Here is a 7,660-nt window from a genome sequence, read left to right as displayed (position 1 = left end):
TATATAATAACATATATATTAAACATATACATATATATTTTATAAATATGTACTAAAAACATAGAGATGCAACTTTATGCTAACTTCTTCTGCAGAAGAAGTTTCCCTTTGCAGGGAAAATAGAGTAAAGGCTGACCCCCTTGATCCAATCCATGTCCTGAGTCTAAGATGGGTGAAAGCCCTGGCAAGACACAGACTATATCTGGTTTGCCCTTGAGGTTTCATGGTTTTCAACCAAGAGCCTAGGTTCTTCCCACTGGCATATCCTGAACTCTGATTATTGTCTCACAACAGTGCTAAGAATTCTCTTCTCCCTTTCAAAGAGTTGTCACTTAGGCTTTTAGCCTCTATCCTGCGCAGCTCCAAGATTCAGCAAATGTCCTGAAGGGAAACCAAATGAGGTCCTGAAACTCCCTGTCTTCCCCTCTACCTAATCTATTTCCTTGTCCAAAGCCCTGCTGTTTTCTCCATCCCTCCAGTGTTCCTCTGCTCAGCTTTGCCCTAGTATTTGCACTGGTTTCTCAGGCTCCTGCCCTGAGCTGCATTGCTAAATGTCTTCCCTCCTCCTCCTCACCACTCCCAATGTAAAGTCAGCTGCCATTTTCTTTAATTTATTAAATGAGGCAAAATTTTCCCTGCCACTGGATAAAACTACAACAGCCTTCTCTGCTGACTTTTAGGTCATCGAAGAATGTATGGTCACTGTAGGTTTCAAATACAGTCTCAATTAGATGATTAAACCTCCTCAGCCTCCCTGGGCAGTCAGAGGGCAGAAAACTCACTGGGAAGGGAGTTGTGGTTGACATGTTCACTCTTTTCTGCTTACTTCCTCTCCTACTCACTAGTTCCATCCCAGATTGAAGCAGGAAGGGGAAAAGAGAGAGCTGTTGTTTGAAGAGCACTATTATAATATATGTCGTATCCATCCCGCTAGTGTTTAAAGTGGTAATTAAAATGTTTGAGGTGTTTTGTTGGGTTCCTCCAACTGTAGTCCTGTGATATGAGAAGTGCAATTCTTCCTTCAGGCCTCTCTTGGGACCTAATTTGTTGGAGGACTGCCCCTCACAGGTGTCTCTCTGTTGCAGTCCTATTGCCCCTCCAGGTAGTCCTCAATGGTAGACTTCTTAACTGGCCCAAGGGTCACTTTCTTTTTCCTGTATGGTCTAGCTTGGGGACATAGGGAATACCTAATGTTATTTTCAAGTGCAAAGCTCTTCCTTTGGCCCTGATGCTGATGCCAGCAGCCACAGCCCTTTGCTCTGAGAGTCCTCAGATGTGGTCCCCATTGTGGCCAAACTCCAGGGGACATACATCAGCTCCCCGAGTGGTTCCCTGAAAGACATAAAGTGAGGTGATTGGTACTTCCTCTCCTTTCCCCTGGGGAAGAGCTCATAGCCCAGTTTTCACCGAAGAATTCCTCCTCTCAAAATCCACTCTTGATCATGTTATGCCCTCACTGTGGGTAAGGGATTTCAAGAGTCAAGAAATTGGGCTTAGCTATTTACTTTGAAAATTTCCGTTCTGGTGTGTCAACTCGCTTGGAAATTTTATACCTGTGGTATTGGGGCTGGCTGAATATTGTGCTGCAAATATGTCCACATCTTAATTCCAGGAATTTTTACATACATGACTTCATATGATAAAAGGGCCTCTGCCAATGAGATTAACGATCTTGAGATGGGGAGATGATCCTGGGTTATCTGGGTGCAGCAAATGTAACCACCAGGGTCCTTACAAGAAGGAGGCAGAATGATCAGAGACAGGAGTAGGAGATGTGACGATAGAAGCAAGACACTGGAGTGATGTGAGGATGGGGTCATGAGCCAAACAATGCAGGTGGCCTCTGGAAACTGAAAAAGGCAAGGAAACAGATTCTCTCCTGGGGCCACCTGTTGGCAGGGTTGTCAGCCCTGTCAGCACCTTCACTGCAGCCCAGTGAGGTGGACTGTGAATCTCTCATCTCCAAAACTGTACCATAATAAATGTGTGATGTTGTAGGCCACACGTTTTGTGGCAATTTGTTATCATAGTAACAGGAAACTACTATAGGCATCATGGTGCCTCAGGCAAAATTTTAAATTTTGTTTCTAGTAACCTTGTCACAAAATATTCTTAGATAATGGAGTTATTTTAATAACTGGGGTAATAGTACATAATGCCCCTAACTACAGGACAGACTTGAAATACTAGGGAGGGCTCCTAAGGTCTGTTCCCCATGGGTGGTGCTGATACATTCAATAATGATTCAATATCACTTTCATGTCATTCACAGCTGTAAATACTGGCTCTCCCATTTGTATTATTACAGCTAAGTGACTTTGGGGAAGTTACCCTACCTATTTTTACTTGTTTATCTATAAAATGGGATAATATTATCTACCTTTGAGATTTGTCTGAGGGTTAAATGAAATCACTTAAAATTGGCAAACCCTTTATTCAGTACCTACCATGTAACAAGTGATTGAAAAAGTGTAGTCATCAAAAAATGAATGGTGTCGATTCATGGTGAAACCAATTGGTAAATGTTTACTGAGCATTTACTCAGTGTTCAAGACAATCTTAGGTGCTGTGTTGGGCTAAAAATATTTGCCCTTGCAGAGGGTATAGAGGTGTTGCCTTACAGTTTCCATGATAAGCACAGGGTTGGTCAGTTCCAGCTCAGTCAGGTGAGATGCCTCCCTGATTTCAAGAGGCAGAGTGTCCTGATGGAAGGTAGTTAGCTTTGAAATGTCAGTTTCCCTGCCTGGTGAAAATAAGTGCTTGCAGCATATAAAACATATTTAGTAGTGCTAGTGATGGATAAATCATGAAAGATGCACACTTGAAAGGTTAATATTGACATCCTGTAAGACATAACTTCATATGCAGCACGACTATTGATCAAACCGTGGTGATGGGCTAGAAAGTGCTAGTGTGGATCATTTAAGGAGGAGTAATGTGAGTGCTCAGAAGGGCTCAGGCATTGTACAAAAATGAGACTTTCTTTAAACACATTTTGCAATTTCCAATCCAGCCCATGAGCTGCTCTCCGTTTATCCCTTGCAAGAAAAACAGTAACACCCTGCATCCAAGAAGAAACATTTGCTGACCATATACGTTTTGTTAATTATGACTATTCCATTTGCCCAGATAAAGGGGTCAACAGGAATTTCCCAGGTACCTGAATAACACTTTTGAAGGGAGCTATGTATTTGCCTTGGTCAATTCCCACAAAAACACACACACACATCCCTCAAAGAAAACCTTTTGGTGATATCTTGAGCCCTTACTAATTTTTTTTAATGAACAACAATGAGTTTACTATTTTTTTAAAAAAGATTCTCCAGTTAAGAAAAGTGTTTATTTCATTATTAAATTGGGAATGGGGGAAAAAATACCTGGGATTTCAGTAACATTCTTAATAACCATTAATGTGAAACAGTTCCTCAGTCTTTGTCTGTCATGACTTGACAAATTAGAAGAGTACTGGCCAGCTATTTTATAGAATGTCCCTCAATTGGAGTTTGTCTGATATTTCTTTATGACTAAACTGGTGTTTTACATTTTTTATTAAGAATATAACAAAAGTGATACTATGTCTTTCTCGGTGCGTAATTCGGAAGTTTTACCTCTTCCTTGCCCATTCTTATTGGCAAATGTGTCCCATGATTGGCAATATTAACTTCAGTCATTTTGTTAAGGTAATGTATTTAAAAGTGGTAGTGGTCTATAGTTTTCTTGTACTCTCTTTATCATGTTTACATATCAATGTTACACTTGCATCAAAAAAGTAATTAACAAGTTTTCTTCATTTTAATGCTCTGGAACAATATATGGAGCATTGGAGCTACCCAGTCTTTGAAGGTTTTATGAAGTTTGCCTGTGATAGCATCTGTCACACTATTAATATCTATGATACCACCTGGGTCAGATTCTGTCTTGCCGGATAGTTTCTTGATAACTTTGTCTCTTTCTCTTAGGAAAATTGGTTTAAGTGTTCTGTCCCTAATGGTGTCAATTTTATTAACTTTATTTCCCTAGGAAATTTTCCATTTCACCTATATTTTCAAAATTATTTGTTTAGAGATCTCTCTTCCTTTTCCTTCCTTGATTAAGTTAGCTAGTGGTTTGTCTATTTTGTTGATTTTTCAAAAAACAGGATTTTATCTGTTAATTAGATTTACCATTTTTCTGTTCTTAATGTTAATTTTTTAGTTCCTACCTTGAAATTATTTTTTCATACTTTGGTTTTCTTTTCTTTTTTGAGTTTAGAATTTAATTCATTTGTGTTCATTTTTTCCCCATAATTCCTCTTTCAACCAAGAGTTTTTATAATGGAGGGTTTACTTTTTTATACTTTCCAGGTACTTTATTAACCCTTTTTTCTTTTGTTTGAATTGTATTAACATGGTTTTTTTCTTCCTTCTTTTTTTGTTACTATAGTGACACTTTCTCATTTAACTGTATTTTGATCAGAGACTGTTGCATGTGCATGTAATACTGCTAACATATGGGGTTCACTGATGTTTCCTTTTGATGTGTGTGTGGGGGTGGGGGATTAGGTATATGAGCCTTTGAAAAACTGTATTCTCTATGAGTAGAGTGTGTATTCATTTTCTAGTGCTGGCATAACAAGGAACCACAAACTGGGAGGCTTAAAACAGTAGAAATATATCATTTCACAGTCCCAGAGAGGAGAAGTCCAAGATCAAGCCATGGCCATGCTCTCTCTGAGGCCTGTAGGGGGGACTCCTTCCTTGTCTCTTCTAGCTCTGGTGTTTGCTGACAATTGTTGGTAGTCCTGGGCTGGTAGGTACATCAACCCAATCTCTGCCTTCATTGTCACATGACTGTCTTCTCCTGCGTGTCTCTGTCTCTTCTCTTTTTCTTATAAAGACACCAGTCACAATTAATTAAGGTCTCACTCTACTCCAGTGTAACTTCATCTGAACTAATTACATCTGCAACAATCTTATTTACAAATAAGGTCACATGCTAAGGCACAAGGGGTTAGGACTTCAGTTTGTCGTTTTGGGAGACATAATTCAACTTATAATAATGTATAAAATTCAATATATATTCGTAAGATCTACATTTTGCTTATGTATTTTTAGGTCTTCTACATTCTTATGCATTTTTGTTCACTTGATAGCTCTTTACAAGAACTGGGACTGGTGTGTTAAAATTCTCTGTTGTTAAAGTGTATCCTTGAATCTCCTATGGGTTTTGCTTATTAAAAGTGATTGCTACATTATTTGGTGCATAGATAGCTATAATATATCTTTATTGTGAATCATGGCTTTTAGCCTTTAAAAATTTTCTGCATTTAATGTAATTTTTTGTTTGAATTCTCTTTTGTCTACTATAAGGATATGTTCCTTTTACTTACTTTATTTTTAATTCCAATTACCTTAGTTACTTAGTATACCCTTATCCACCCATACCTTTTTCCAAACATTTCAAATCATTTTAATTTAGGTATTTCTCTTATATACAAGATATCCTTTAGTCCTATTTTGTGAATATTTCAAATGTTTTTCTTTTACTAAGTGGATAACATCCATTCTAATTTATCAATGTGACTATATGTTTAGTTCCAACTCTGGCAAAATAATTTTTAATTGAATTCTATTTGTTATTTTTCATTTGATGTGTATGTTTAATTTTTTTCTTCTTTTTTTTTCTCCTTTTATTTCTTCCATTTTGGAAGGTTTATATTATTGTCTTGTTGGTTACCTTTGCACTTATACTTTATTGAATACCCCTAGTCCAGTGTTTCCTTATGTAACCTTTTGCCATCTGACTTGTCAGTTTTTCATAGTACCCGTTAACTTCTAACCACTGCCTATACAATGAGCTAATTCTTCTCTTGAGGTTTTGTTGAACTGCCCCAGCTGACCTCAAATGTGGGAGTGTGAAAATTTGCTCACTGGAATTTTATATTTTATCTTTTTAAAATTATAGTTACTTTGAAATTTGGGTATTTTGTGTGTTCTATTTATTCGGAGGATGTGGCTTTTGAATATGTATAAATATAGACAGATATAGAGAAAAAAGAGAAGTTGTTGTGTCAGGAAAAGGATTCCCTGCGTTCTAGCCCAGGCTTGCCCTTGAGTGATCTGCATTTAGACTTTCCTAATGACTGCATCACATAGCTAGAAAAACTTTTTTGAACTTTTCCTGGCCTCATCAAAACTTCAGTCCTATTAATTAATCCAACCACTCTCTTATAAGCCTTTACTTTTCCCTGTCTTTCCATTTCCCCCTCATGCAGGTAAGAGTCCATCATCTATTATCACAATTCAGTTCTTGCAATCTCACAACCTTACGGAGGCCAGGCAGGCAACATAAACCAGTAAAACCAGCAAGAGAAAACACAGCAAGAACTTGTCCAGATGGGATGAACCAAATTGATTGCACTCCATCTAAAGGCATTCAAATGCATAGTTTTATTACAATAAATGACCCAAACAAAATCTGTCTCCAGACTAAATTTTTCTTATCACCTCTCACCTTATTTCCTTTCATTATTATCTTCTAAAATCTCAACTTTTATTGAACTCCATATTTTCTGCATGTCTGCATCCACGTTGCTTCACATTGAAGAGAAGAAAAATCATGCAATCAGGCTGACCAGCTTCATGTACAACTCAGTATCACATCGCATGTGGCACTCACCCTAAGCAGCCATCCTCCTACACTTTCAGGAAGCTTTCTATTTCTCTGTCAGAGATCACAATTTATTTCTCCTTCCCACATACTTTCTCATTAGAATGCTTTTAGCTGCAGTTGTAGAGTTTTCAACTAAAATGGCTTCTATGTATAAGAAGTCCCCTCTGTAACCTCAGTTATCCTGTTTATTTCATTCACAGCAATCATTACACTCTATAATCATTCTGGGTTTTGCTTATTGCTTTATATATTTTTTGTTTTCCTCAACCAGAAACATACACTCTATGAAGACAAAGATTTTGTCTCTTACTTGCCAGGTAGCTTTTGGGTCTAGAACTATGGCTGCCACATATTATGAACACAATAAGCACATGTTAAATGAAGGAATTAATCAGAACAAAGATATAACGTGTTTGGATTCCAAGAAACACAGGATAAAGGGTTGTCGTGGGTAAGGTCTAGGAAAGGGATAGGCACACCTTTTCTGCAAGGGACCAGATAATAAATATTTTCAGCTTTGTAGGCCGTATGGTCTCTGTCATGAGTATTTAACTCTGCTATTGCAGCATGAAAGCAGTCCTGGATAATATATAACGAATGGGAGTGGCCACATTTTGACCACAGTCATAGTTTGTGGATCTCTGGTCTAGATGAACAGTCTCTGCAAAAAATGAAACCCTGGGCTCATGCTGCCACTTATGCATGCCCAAGAAACCATATAAGCAAGTACACATTTACATCTACCCTGTGTACTGCAAAGCAGAGTATGGACTCTAGCACCATATTGCTCAGTTCAAGTCCTGGTCTGTCACTTATGTGCTTTGTTACCATAGACGATTAACTATCCTCTCTGCATTTCAGTTTCTTCATCCCTAAAATAGGGGTAATAGCAGTATCTATGTCATAAGGATAAATGAGGATTAAATGAGACAATTTTTGAGAAATGCTTAGAGCAGAGTTTAACACATAGTAAGTGTCAGATGTATGTGTTAAATAAATATCGAAAGGG

Source organism: Rhinopithecus bieti, unplaced genomic scaffold (assembly GCF_001698545.2).
Source record: "Rhinopithecus bieti isolate Rb0 unplaced genomic scaffold, ASM169854v2 scaffold_6022, whole genome shotgun sequence".
Taxonomy (NCBI): domain Eukaryota; kingdom Metazoa; phylum Chordata; class Mammalia; order Primates; family Cercopithecidae; genus Rhinopithecus; species Rhinopithecus bieti.
The sequence above is the reverse complement of the archived record's forward strand: the minus strand, read 5'-3'. Positions refer to the sequence as shown.